The sequence below is a fragment of the Protopterus annectens genome, chromosome 7.part0, assembly GCF_019279795.1.
Source record: "Protopterus annectens isolate FY-2018-M chromosome 7.part0, PAN1.0, whole genome shotgun sequence".
NCBI lineage: Eukaryota > Metazoa > Chordata > Ceratodontiformes > Protopteridae > Protopterus > Protopterus annectens.
This window is the reverse complement of record NC_056739.1, coordinates 452101878-452115145: the sequence shown is the minus strand read 5'-3', so window position 1 is coordinate 452115145 and position 13268 is coordinate 452101878. Positions and strand designations below refer to the sequence as shown.

The following is a 13268-nucleotide window of genomic DNA, read 5'->3' as shown; positions in this document are numbered from 1 at the left end:
TCCCAGGATGCAAAAAACTCCCTTACCAGCCTCAGTAAGAAGCTGAGATTCCCTCTTAAAATCCTCCAAAGCTAGTTATGAAAATAAAATTGCCAAAGATTCCAAAGACAACCACAAGGCATTCTATAGCTATGTCAATAATATAAATGGCAATGCTCAGATCTGCTCTGAGCTACAACAGAATGACATTAAATATACTGATCCCAAGGATATTGCCAATATCCTGGCAGATTGTTCCAGTGCAAACTTCACCCCTCTCTCACCTCTTAAATGACCCTCATTATCTCAGTACCAAAAGATTGCCAAATTCTGGTAATAATGGCCACACAGGTAAAAAACGCACTCTCCAAAGCTAAGAATATAGCATCCATGGGACCACATGACATCCTAGGCTGTGTACTACATGAACTACAAAATGAACTGGCACCTCACCTAAGTGTTATGTTTAATCATAGCCTCACCTCAGGCTTCGTGCCCACTGAGTGGCGCACAGCTACAGTTATCCCATTCCACAAGGAGGGATTCACCTTGGATCCCGGGAACTACCGCCCCATCAGTCTGATGAGCCTGATCTGCAAGGCCATGGAACGTATTATCATGGAACTTATAAACAAAGATATTGACAACCTTCAAACACTGGACCCCATGCAGTTTGGGTTCATGAAGGGTTGATCTTGTCTCCTGAACCTGACTGACCTCTTCGAGTCAGTCTCCAGAACCGTGGACAAGGGTAAGGTGGTACACACAGCCTATCTGGACCTCGCCAAGACCTTTGACACCATCCCCCACTCTGGAATCATAGATAAACTTACTAAGCTGGGCATTAATCCCTACATCACTCAGTGGGTTGCCAACTGGCTTACTGACAGAACCCACACTGTAAAAGTAGCCGACTCCAAATCCAGCTCCAGACAAGTGGCAAGTGGAGTACCTCAGGGTTCAGTCCTGGGACCGCTCTTGTTTGGCATCTACTTCTCTGAAGTACAGGCCAACACTAAGGGACTCTGGCTAACAAAGTTCACAGATGACTAAAAATTGGGAGCCATTACTGAATCTCCAAATGATGTGGGTATTCTACAACAGGGCCTTACAGAGATAGATGCTTGGTGCCAGAGCCATGGGCTCAAGCTCAATGCCAAGAAATGTATAGCTATCCCCTTTGGGAAAAAAACATGTACCCGTGATTTACCACATAGGTGGCAGTACACTAAGCACCGAAAGTGTGATAAGAGACTTAGGGACACAGGTGGACAGTGGTCTTACCTTCGATAACCACATTGCCACAACAGTCAGGAAATCCTTCTATGTGGCACACCTCATCACTAAGGGCTTTTCATCCCGAAAAAAGGAGGTCATTGTCCCACTGTAATTATCCCTCATTAGACCCATTATAGAATACAACACCTAGTTTGGTATGTACCTCTCAAGACATCTGCAACAACTGGAAAGGCCACAGAAATACCTCACTAAAAAAAAATCACAGGCCTAAAGCAGATGCTCTATGCTGACCGTCTAAAAAAACTCCACCTATACTCTGTCGCATATCATCTACTCAGAGGCAATCTCTGCTTAACATACAAGGCCATGTCAAACCCAGAGCTGTTGGACATGCTCCACTTAAAGAAATCCCAATCCCCTCAGAGACACATGCTCCAGGGATCTAAACCTTGTCATCACAATGAACAAAACATGCTGGAGGGATAGGTTCCTGACCCACAGACTCCCCAGACTCTGGAATAGACTACCCATACATGTCAAGCAGAGCACCTCTTTGGCCCTCTTCAAAAGGAACCTTGATAATTGGATGGGAGATAGGAAATTCACCCCGGGGGGTCATGTCAGTCGCCCTGCTAGACAGGGATCCAGGGAAATAAATACTGTGGGAAGAAATAGCCAGGGAATTGTTATGGCTAGGCTTGTATAGGCCTTAAGGCCGACAGCCTAGTACCAACCTATGAACAAAATTGTTATATGTAGATCTGGGGGCTGTAACCAGTCTGTATAAATGCAGCTTGATTTGTATTACTACTAACTAAAATCAATAGCACTCCTCAAGTGAGTTGTTTCTTGTTCTCTTTAGAATACGTCAAAGTAAGAAGATGGAGAAACAAAGGCTCCTTAAAAGAATTAAGGAGCTGAAGGAGGAGGTCAAATTCTACAAAATGGAAGTAAAAATGGGTTTGAGTAGTTTAAAAAACATTATTTGCAAAGGTGAGTGTAAATGTGCTTTTGGAAGCAATTCACTCTACCATATGATGAATTTCTTGACATAGTGTACTTTTTCTTATGACTGAACAACATGCTTTGTCGAATTGCCAAATGTACCTATATTGTGTGGTTAGTGATTTTGATTATTTTTGAGTGTCCGTGTAAATGTTTGCATACACTGAAAGTTTTGGCATTAAGATTGAATATGTTTGTGTGTGGGGAGTTAGAGGTAAAGGCTATGTAATGAGAAAGGTGTGTGTGTGTGTGTGTGTGTGTGTGTGTGTGTGTGTGTGTGTGTGTGTGTGTGTGTGTTTCTTAAGTAGTGGTACTGTTAGGAAAGGGGGTTTTCAGAAGGTAATGTGCAGAGTTTGGGTTTGGGGTTAGAGGTAAAGGCTATGTAAGGGGAAAGGTGAAAGGTTTAGTGCTCTGTGTGTGTGTGTGTGTGTGTGTGTGTGTGTGTGTGTGTGTGTGTGTGTGTGTGTGTGTGTGTGTGTGCGCGCGTGTGTGTTTCTTATGCAGTGGTACTATTAGGAAAGGGGGTTTTCAGAAGGTAATGTGTAGAGTTTGGGGTTAGGGGCAGGATTAGCACACTGAGTAAGGTAATGTTTTTCTTTTGCTTACTTTCAAATCACAATAATTTTGTGAATGATCACATAAAATATGTAGATTTTTTTTGTGTAGGGTTAGGGTAAGGGGCAGGGGTAGTGGTACTGTTAGGGAAAGCATGGAGTAAGGGGCAGGACTAGTGATATTGTTCATCAAGGGTTGTAGGGTTGGGATTAGGAGCATGGGAAGTGTTATTGTAATGCAGAGTTTTTCAGAACATAATGTGTAGGGTTGGGGTTAGGGCAGATTTAGGGTTAGCACACATGAGTAAGGTGGCATATTACAAAATAGTTATGTGTAGATCTGGGGGCTGTAACCAGTCTATATAAATGCAGCTTGATTTGTATTACTACTAACTAAAATCAATAGCTCTCCTCAAGTGACTTGTTTCTTGTTCTCTTTAGAATACGTCTAAGTCAGAAGATGGAGAAAAAAAGGCTCCTTAAAAGAATTAAGGAGCTGAAGAAGGAGGTAAAATTCTACCAAATGGAAGTAAAAGTGGGGTTGAGTAGTTCAACAAACATTATTTGCAAAGGTGAGTGTAAATGTGTTATGGAAGCAATTCACTCTACCATATGATGAATTTCTTGACATAGTGTACTGCTTCTTATGACTGAACAACATGCTTTGTCGAATTGCCAAATGTACCTATATTGTGTGGTTAGTGATTTTGATTATTTTTGAGTGTCTGTGTTTGTTATTGCCAAAATGTTTGCATACACTGAAAGTTTTGGCATTAAGAGTGTGTGTGTGTGTGTGTGGGGGGGGGGGGGTTAGAGGTAAAGGCTATGTAATGGGAAAGGTGAAAGGTTTAGTGCTGTGTGTAGTGTGTGCAGGGCCAGCCTTAGCTGAAATGGCACCCTAGGTGAAGTAGCTGTTCGGCACCCCTTAAGCCCCACCCACACCATACTCATGAAACACCCCTATTTGAGCCACACCCACAGGATCACTCCCCAAGAAAGCCACTCTAGTCATTTCCTTAAATTATGTAAATGCATAGGAAGAAAAAGATAACCTGTAATGTAGTTAAACTGCAACTACCTTTGCGTATGTATTTTCTACTTTAAATACCAGAGCCGAATCATGATCAAATAGGGCCCTAGGCAGAGTAATAGAAGCCCCTCCTGCAGCAAGCTCCTACCTCCCTCAGCAGCAGCTCCCTCCTCAGTCATTCCAGTGTTCCATTACTTGGTTATTTCTTATCAGTTACCATACATACTGTTCTCTTGTTTGCTTCTACAGTGATTACAGATATTGAAATAAAACAGCACAAACAGACAGACAAACAATACAGTATCACAATGAAAATAGACTTAGAATGAGCAGTAAACTTCTATGCCCTTGAAACTCAACATTTATTAAAATGGCAACAGTCGTTAACTGAAACGGCATGAAAACCAACATTTAGAAAAGGCATCTGGCAGTGGAGAAATTGATTACCTTTCAGCTGCTTTCAAAACAGACTCATTGCACACATTTTTTAGGGCCATGCATACATGTATTTGCTCTTTGATTCACCTTCCTGATTTTATTGAACTATATTGCTTGTGTAATACAGTACCAGTTTAAATTTATAGTTTTAAATATTCTTTTAATAAGCAATGAAACAAAATTTATGAACTAATACGTACCCATTTCAGAAATTTTCAACCATAAAAGGGCATTCAAGACTTCCGTCATTACAATCCATCAATATTACTCAGTAAGCACAAGCTCTGCAAAAGGAAAATCATCTGAATTCCACATTAAAGAAATCTGTAACTAATGAAGAGGTTGCTACCGTCAAAACAACTTCACATATCAATGTTTTATCTGCAAAATCAGTGCCTACTGACCTTGAAGAATGAATTGCCTATATTACATTAAAAATGTTAAGTTGGTAATATTGCAATAGGAAATGACTAACAAGTTCATAGTGACTAGGCATCTCATACAAAGGACATACTCAAGAGCATAGAACTCTATCCCCCCTTATAATGCACCAAATAATCAACAATCGTATGGGCACTGCAATGTCAACACTCCATCTACATGGTGTGGGAGTAGAATCCACAGTCTTCTGCACCAAAGGCAATTATGCTACTAACATTGCTTTCAGATTCTACAACAGTGTGCCATTTGCTAAAACAAAAACAGCTAGTTGCACATTGACAACATTTACACTTGTTACAGTGAGTTTTAAAGTTGTAGTTTTGAATATTGTTTCCAGTAAGCAATGGAATAAAATGTATGACCCAATAATGACAAAACTGTCCATTTCAGAGCATTTTAACCATAAAAGGCCCCTCAGACTTCTATCGTTACAACCCACCAGTATGAGTCAATAAGCACAATCTCTGCAGAAGAAAAATTCATCCTAATAATTCTCTATGAGATTTGAAACTAATGAAGAGGCTGTTACTGGCAAACAACTTTTCATTTCAGTGTGTCATCTACAAAGTCAGTGCTTACTGCCGTTGAAGAATTAATTGCCTACGTTACATTAAAGAAAATAAATGTTACGCTGGTAATATTGCAATTAGAGAATGACTGAGAAACCAACAAGTTCATAGTTTCAAGGCATCTTAAACAAAGGAAGGCACACTAAGGAGTGCAGAACCCCTAACTCCCCTTAAAATGCAACAAATCGGTAACTAGGGCATTACATACTATGCGTGCATACCTCTCAACCTCTTAGCACAAGAAATCTAAACAAAGCCTAAAATAATGATGGGGGGGGGGGCAAAGGCCTCCAAACAAAAGCAGATTATAAATATTGTTCTTATAGACTCAGAAAGTTGCTAGAATAACAGCATTTACCTTAGCATGCATTTTCTGAAGGAAATGAAGGCTGAAACTCAAATGTATGACATTTAGTTATTTAAATCCTCAGTGATTTGTCAGAAAACCACACATTTTATGAGGAATGGGCCAAAAATATGAGGCAAAAGTCTGGACAGTTGAGAGGTATACATACCTCTCAACCTCTTAGTGCAAGAAATATGGACATGATGTGGATGCAATGGCCGTAAAAATAGGGATAGATTTTAAATAGTACACTTTAACTTAAAGTTGCTAGAACAACAGCATTTGTGTTAACGTGCATTTCCAAAGGATATGAAGTCTGAAAGTTTTATATATATATATATATATATATATATATATATATATATATATATCCAAAGGATATGAAGTCTGAAAGTTTTATTTATATATATATATATATATATATATATATGTGTGTGTGTGTGTGTGTGTGTATATATATATATATATATATATATATATATATATATATATATATATATATATATCATTATTTAGGTGACTTTAGTTCTGTGATTTACCACAGAACTGTAAATTAGTATGATAACAACAGAGACGTTCCAGAGTGAATGCAAAAGAGAAACTAGACTGATAATAAGAAACATAGTGAAAACATCTAGATATGGGAGGCCCATTAAGACAAACAGATGGACAAGCTCAAATAATTGTTCTAGAGTTTCAGTCCACTCAAAAGACTGGCAAGTACATTCATGAAAATGTCTACTAAATCTAAATACAGACTGACTTTTATGAAATAAATTACACTTTATTACATAAAAATATTTTAAAATTATCACTGTACAGCAATGCATGATACTTCACAGAAGATGTGTAAAATAATGTGGAATACTAGAGAAATATGTATAACTTTATGTACATTGCTTTCTGGATGTTTGACTGATGTGTGCTTAATTGGAAACCCACAGGCAGGTAAGAGATAAAAAAATGAAGTGAAAGTGCATGCTCAAGTAAGCATTTATACAAACAGACAACATCCACCCCCCACAAACTTTGCCTCATGCCCATAAACTAATATATACAATTTTCAGTTTACTATCAAATTTTCAAATCGAACTCAGTTGACTGCACTTTGTTTAAACACGGAAAGTCGAACACGGCAATGCGGAACTCCAAAAGCCAACCTAGGAACGGGTTTTAACATGGGTCAAGATAGGTGTTCACTGCTATTGCCGAACTACAAACCTCGCCCCTATCTCAACCCATGTTAAAACCTGTTCCTAGGTTGGCTTTTGGAGTTCAACATTGCCATGTTCGACTTTCCATGTTCGAACAAAGTGCAGTCGATGGAGTTAGATTTGAAAATTTGATAGTAAATCCAATTTTCACAACTTCACAGTAGTAGAGAAGGGAGACATTCCCCACTTATTTGCAGAGTGGTCTTACAGAAATACTGATCCCACAGAGAACAGGTATTCCTCCTTTGATCTCAACTAGCTGTTTTGGGCAGTGACATCATGAATGATTGGTCATCCATCAGCTTCAGGAAACTGTGCCCCCTATGATCGATAAAGGGGTGAACAAATAGGAAACAGTTCCTTGACCACAAGTAATGGAGAATGCAAATGGCCTAAACTACTGTGGCACACATCAAAAACAATATTGTTGATAGGAGTAAGCCCACCTGTACCCTCACATTCTTACTTATATATATATATACTAACTCTTTAGTTGTGTAACATTAAAAATACAAGAAAATCCCTAATACAATGCATAACAGTCTTTCACAAACAGTAACACAGCAGTAAGCACATTGCAAAACAAAACGTTCTGAAGAATTGCAAAACAAAACGCTTTGAAGAATTGCAAGATCAGGGAAATGTGATCATAAACTTAAACCCACAAAACCCATGGCAAATGATAGGCAAGACATATTTTATTATTTATTTACCAGGAAAGTCCAAATTGGAACGAAGCTAATTTTCAGCAGAGGGAAACAATCTAGATGCATTTTTTTGTAACATGGGAGGAAACCAGAGCACCCAGAGAAAACCCACACAAACACAGGGAGGACATGCAGACGTCACACAGAAGGCACACCAACTGAGAATCAAACTAAAGATCCTCTTGCTGTGAGGTGACAATGCTACCTACTGCATGCATCCTTCTAAATATTGGAGAGTTCTCAGACAGGAAATGAATGCCTAGAAGGCAGTCATAGAAAAGAAATCATGGAGGCTGGTCATGCATCCAAGTTTTTTTTATAGGGCATCCTGACAGATATTACAAATGTTTTAAAAGTCATCTGACTGAAATAAATTGTTTCATTTATCTTGTATTAAATAACTACATAACTTAAATGGCTGTAGTTCAGTCTTTTTTTGCAAGCAGTCTGAATACAACAACAACAAAAAAAATAAAGCATCTAGTAGTGAAATGGACATATTCAATTTCAATTTTTCATATGCTTTCTTTCCCCCAACTCTTTGCTGACTTCCTTTACATTTTAAACACTGATCATCAAAAAAAAAAAAAACACCTTAGAAGATCAGAAGATCAAACCAGCAAGTGAAAAAGATGAGCATGTCCTTTTTTATATTTTTTAGAAAAGACAGTATTGAGTAGTGATGATATATTTTTGTAAAGACACAACCCATGAACCACAGTTCATTGATTTAATAATTAATGTACTGTACAAATTGATCTATGGTTATAAAGAAAATTAGTATTGGGGTAAGGCTAAACTTAAAGGCAAAAATCACAGAGGTCTGCATAAATCATTGTAGCTAACAGGTATGCTATCTTGTGTTGTCAGAGATAGTACAGTGTCATGCATCATCAACTCTGGAAAAATATCCTGCTAAGTGAAAGACCAGCAAATTAACAGTGTCTTGGATTTTATGTCCTTGCCATAATTTCTTTCAGCTTTGTGCCTTTCTCCGGATTTCAACTGACAAGTCTTACAGCATTTAAAAATGTGGGCTGCATTGGTATAAATGTAGACTGCATCGGTATAAAAAAGGAAATGTGTTATGGGTATGGTGTAAGGTTCTCAGAAAATGTAGATCGGCATTATTTTCTTGCATGTCTGCTTTTTACAAAATTAAAAGAAACTCAGCAGAAGGCACATTATTGTAAAAATAGTGTGTTTTCTTTTCTGTTTCTCTAGCAACTATTGTTTTCATTGCACACACACACACACACACACACACACACACACACACACACACACTTTCTCTCGCACACAGAAGCCCAGTTTAAACTACACAGACACACACATACACTTACCTTCTTTTTAATCTGAAGCCACATGCGTACACATGGTGTTAACCCTTCTCTTAAAATGCTTGTTTAATTTCCGAATGCAACTGTAGAACGTGTTTATATCCACATTGGCGTACATGGATGCGACGCACGCATGTTCCTCCTTAAAGGAGAAGACTCCATGGAGTGAAGTTTTTTTTTTTTTTGTTAATTCTTAAAGTCCTGGCCAAACCTGCAGGTATAAAAGTGGGAGGGGCGCTCGCTTCCCCCTCCTCTCCCTATGATTCCGGCGCCCTATGGTTTATTTATTTTAATTAATTTACTTTCTTATTTTGCATAATAAGAACAGTAAATTAATTAAAATAAATAAATAAACACAAATTGCGCCCTTTACGAGGCCGTCCTGTACAGCGCCCTAGGCCGTCGCCTAGTTTGCCTATGCCTAAGGCTGGCTGTGAGTGTGTGTGTGTGTGTGTGTGTGTGTGTGTGTTTCTTATGCAGTGGTATTGTTAGGAAAGGGTTTTTTCAGAAGGTAATTTGTAGAGTTTGGGTTTGGAGTTAGAGGTAAAGGCTATGTAAGGGGAAAGGTGAAAGGTTTAGTGCTGTGTGTGTGTGTGTGTGTGTGTGTGTGTGTGTGTGTGTGTGTGTGTGTGTGTGTGTGTGTGTGTGTCTTTCTTATGTAGTGGTACTATTAGGAAAGGGGGGGTTCAGAAGGTAATGCATAGAGTTTGGGGTTAGGGACAGGGTTAGCACACTGAGTAAGGTAGTGTTTTTATTTTGCTTACTTTTACATCACAATCATTTTGTAAATTATCACAAAAAATGTGTGGGTTTTTTTTGTGTAGGGTTGGGGTAAGGGGCAGGGGTAGTGGTACTGTTAGGGAAAGCGTGGAGTAAGGGGCAGGACTAGTGATATTGTTCATCAAGGGTTGTAGGGTTGGGATTAGGAGCATGGGAAGTGTTATTGTAATGCAGAGTTTTTCAGAACATAATGTGTAGGGTTGGGGTTAGGGGGCAGGGTTAGGGTGAGCACACATGAGTAAGGTGGCATATTACAAAATAGTTATGTGTAGATCTGGGGGCTGTAACCAGTCTATATAAATGCATCTTGATTTGTATTACTACTAACTAAAATCAATAGCACTCCTCAAGTGAATTGTTTCTTGTTCTCTTTAGAATACTTCTAAGTAAGAAGATGGAGAATAAGAAGTTATGTACTCACCATAACGTTCCATGTGAGTTGTTCATCTCGCCTTCATTCTTGACTGATGGGATTGGAGCCGATCCATCAGCTCCGGTACGGCCACATGCAAAGCTCGAGGTCTTCCAGTAGCTCGGGCCCAAGCGCCTATCCCATGATGCACTGTGAATTACCTCAGATCTTGTTTGGTGCATGTACTATAACCATCTATAATAGCTATTCCCCTATGGAAGGAAAGAAGAAATTGAGTAACCAGTATGAGACCAACATCTAGGTCAGCTATCAGCCAGGAGGGGGTAGGAGGGAGGGGCATAAGAATGAAGGCGAGATGAACAACTCACATGGAACGTTATGGTGAGTACATAACTTCTTAATGTGAAGTTGTTCAATCTCGCCATTCATTCTTGACTGATGGGTAATGTCCCAAGCACCATCAATCTCGGGTGGCTCACACGAGTACATTTTTCAGGACAGTGGACCCAAAAGAAGCCCTGTCCCTGGAGGCCTAATCAACTTTGTAATGAATGATAAAGGTATGAGGTTTTGTCCAAGTGGCTGCTGCACAAATGTTATCAAGGGGCAGTCTGGCTGAAAACGCAGATGATGTAGAAACTGCTCTAGTTGAGTGAGTTTAATCTTGTGTTGCAAGAACATATTAGCAGCTGAATAGACAAAGGTGATGCAATCAGATAACCATTTAGACAGAGTTGTTTTAGCCACTGGTCTACCTTTCCTGGATTCAGAGAATGAAACAAAGAGCTGGTCTGATTTCCTGAAATCTTTTGTTCTATCCAAATAAAATCTGAGTTGTCTGTGAACATCAAGTTGGTGCAGCATATACTCTAACTTGTTGGAATGATTAGGGAAGAAAACTGGTAATTCAATAACTTGGTTGATATTGGTTTCTGAACAAACTTTGGACAAAAAGGAGGGGTTTGTCCTAATTGATACTGTGTCAGCATGAAAAATCAAATAAGGAGGGCTGATAGATAAAGCCTGAAGCTCTGACACTCTGCGGGCAGAAGTAATAGCTACCAGAAAAATGGTTTTCCATGACAAATATTTGAGGTCACAAGATGATGCTGGTTCAAAAGGAGGGAGAATTATACGTGAAAGCATAAAATTTAGATTCCATGGAGAATAGGGAGTTTTCACAGGTGGTCTCATATGAAATGTCCCCTTGAGAAAGGCTTTGGATAACTTGTGGGACATGATATTTAACCCGTCAGCCCCAAGATGAAAATTAGATATAGCAGCCAACTGAACCCGAACTGTTGCTGCTGCCGCTCCTTTGTTAAAAATCATAGGCAAGAATTCTAGTATGGATGTCATGGCGGCTTGGTAAGGATCAATATTATGCTTAGAGGCCCATATGGAAAATCTCTTCCACTTACTAAGATATAATCTTCTAGTGGACGGCTTATGAGAAGACAAAAGGATCTGTTTTATCTCATTGGAAAGGTTATGAAGCCTGGCTATGAGGGGAACTGGGGCAGCCAAGCTGTCAGCTTCAATGACTGCAGAGAGGGATGAAGGTCCCCTGACGGGTGTGTCAGAAGGTCTGGAACTGGGTCCAGAATCCAGGGATCCTCCAAGAGATGATGTTGAAGGAATGGGAACCAAATCTGCTGAGGCCAATGAGAGGCTATAAGAATGATGGTCCTTCCCAGGGATTTTGCTTTCTGTAGCACCTTGGGTATCAATGGTATTGAGGAAATGCATAGGGGAGACCCGGGGGCCAATTGCATATGAGTGCGTCCCTAGGGGGCATCTCCCAGAGGGGGAAGTAGGGCAAAGTAGCTTCTGCATTTTGTTTTGATCTGACTGGCAAAAAGGTCGTAGCAAGGCTGGCCCCATTTGCAGAAAATCCTGTCTGCAAGCTCTTTCTTGAGAGACCACTCGTGTGGCAATAAGATTGCCCTGCTTAATTTGTCTGCTATCATGTTGGATCTCCCTGGGATGTGCATTGCCAACAGAAAGCACTGGGAGGAAGCAGCCCACTGCCAAACTCTGAGGGCTTCTCGGCAAAGGGGGTAAGATCTGGTTCCCCCTTACTTGTTCAAGTACCAGACTACTGACATATTGACTGTCTGAATTGCAATCGTTCCTAGAGGAAGAGAGTCCTGGAAGTACTGCAACACCAAAAGTACTGCTCTCATCTCCAGAACATTGATATGCAAATGTGACTCCTGATCGGTCCATGTGCCTTGGGCAGTCTTTCCCTGAAAATGCCCCCCCCCCCACCCTATCAGGGAAGCGTCCGTGGTCACAATGGCTACTGGAGGGGGTAGAACAAAGGGGCATCCTATGGTGACATGAAGAGACATCAACCACCACTGGAGGTCTTTCTTGCAAGAGCTTGTAATCAATATTGTGTGGTCCATGGTTAGTTCCTGGTAAGACCATTGAGTGAACAACAGCCATTGAAGGATCCACATATGCATTCTTGCTAATGGTATGGGTAGGATTGCTGGAGCCATCATACCCAATACTTTCAGAACTTCTGAAGCTGGTGCTCTGTCTTTCGATACCAATGTGCTGACATGTTGATGAAGAAGAAAGACTCTTTCTAGTGGTAGCCTTAGAGTGGTGGTTGAGGTGTCTAGCTCTGCCCCGATAAAAACAATATGCTGCAATGGCGACAAGGCAGACTTTTCTGAGTTGACTGTAATGCCTAAATGACTGCAGAGTGACAGAGTGCACTCCCTTGCCTGAATAAGTTGATGCCTGGTGGTGGCGGTAAGGAGCCAGTCGTCTAGGTACGGAAACACCTGGAATCCTAGATGCCTCTGGTGAGCCATGACCACTGCCATGCATTTGGTGAACACTCTGCGGGCTGTAGTGAGACCAAAGGGCAGGGCTCGAAACTGAAAATGATTGGCTCCCAGCCGGAAACACAGGTGATCTCTGGATGGCCTGGCCATCTTTATGTGGTAGTACGCATCCTTGAGATCTATCGAGCACATCCAATTGTCTTTCCCTAATAAGGGAAGTATAGACTGAAGCATGACCATCTGGAACTTCTCTTTCTTTACATATTGGTTGTGTCTGCTGAGGTCCAAAATGGATCTCCAGTCCCCTGTTTTCTTTGGAACCAAAAAGAATCTTGAGTAAGTTACTGATCCTGTTTGGTCTGCTGGGACTGGGTGGATGACTCTTTTTTTCTAGCAACTTTTGGACCTCTACATTTGCTTGTTCCCTGTAACTGGGTGGAACATCCGGGATT

At 40.4% G+C, this 13268-nt stretch overlaps 1 long non-coding RNA gene across 1 annotated transcript in view; it reads left to right on the top strand.

Annotated features, from left to right (window-relative positions):
* The window catches only part of LOC122806534, a 103103-nt gene that overhangs the window by 84464 nt on the left and 5371 nt on the right, over positions 1 to 13268 (top strand). Inside the window, exon 2 of the long non-coding RNA XR_006365520.1 lies at positions 2081 to 2211. This is a non-coding gene — a long non-coding RNA (uncharacterized LOC122806534). The remainder of the gene's footprint in view (positions 1 to 2080; positions 2212 to 13268) is intronic.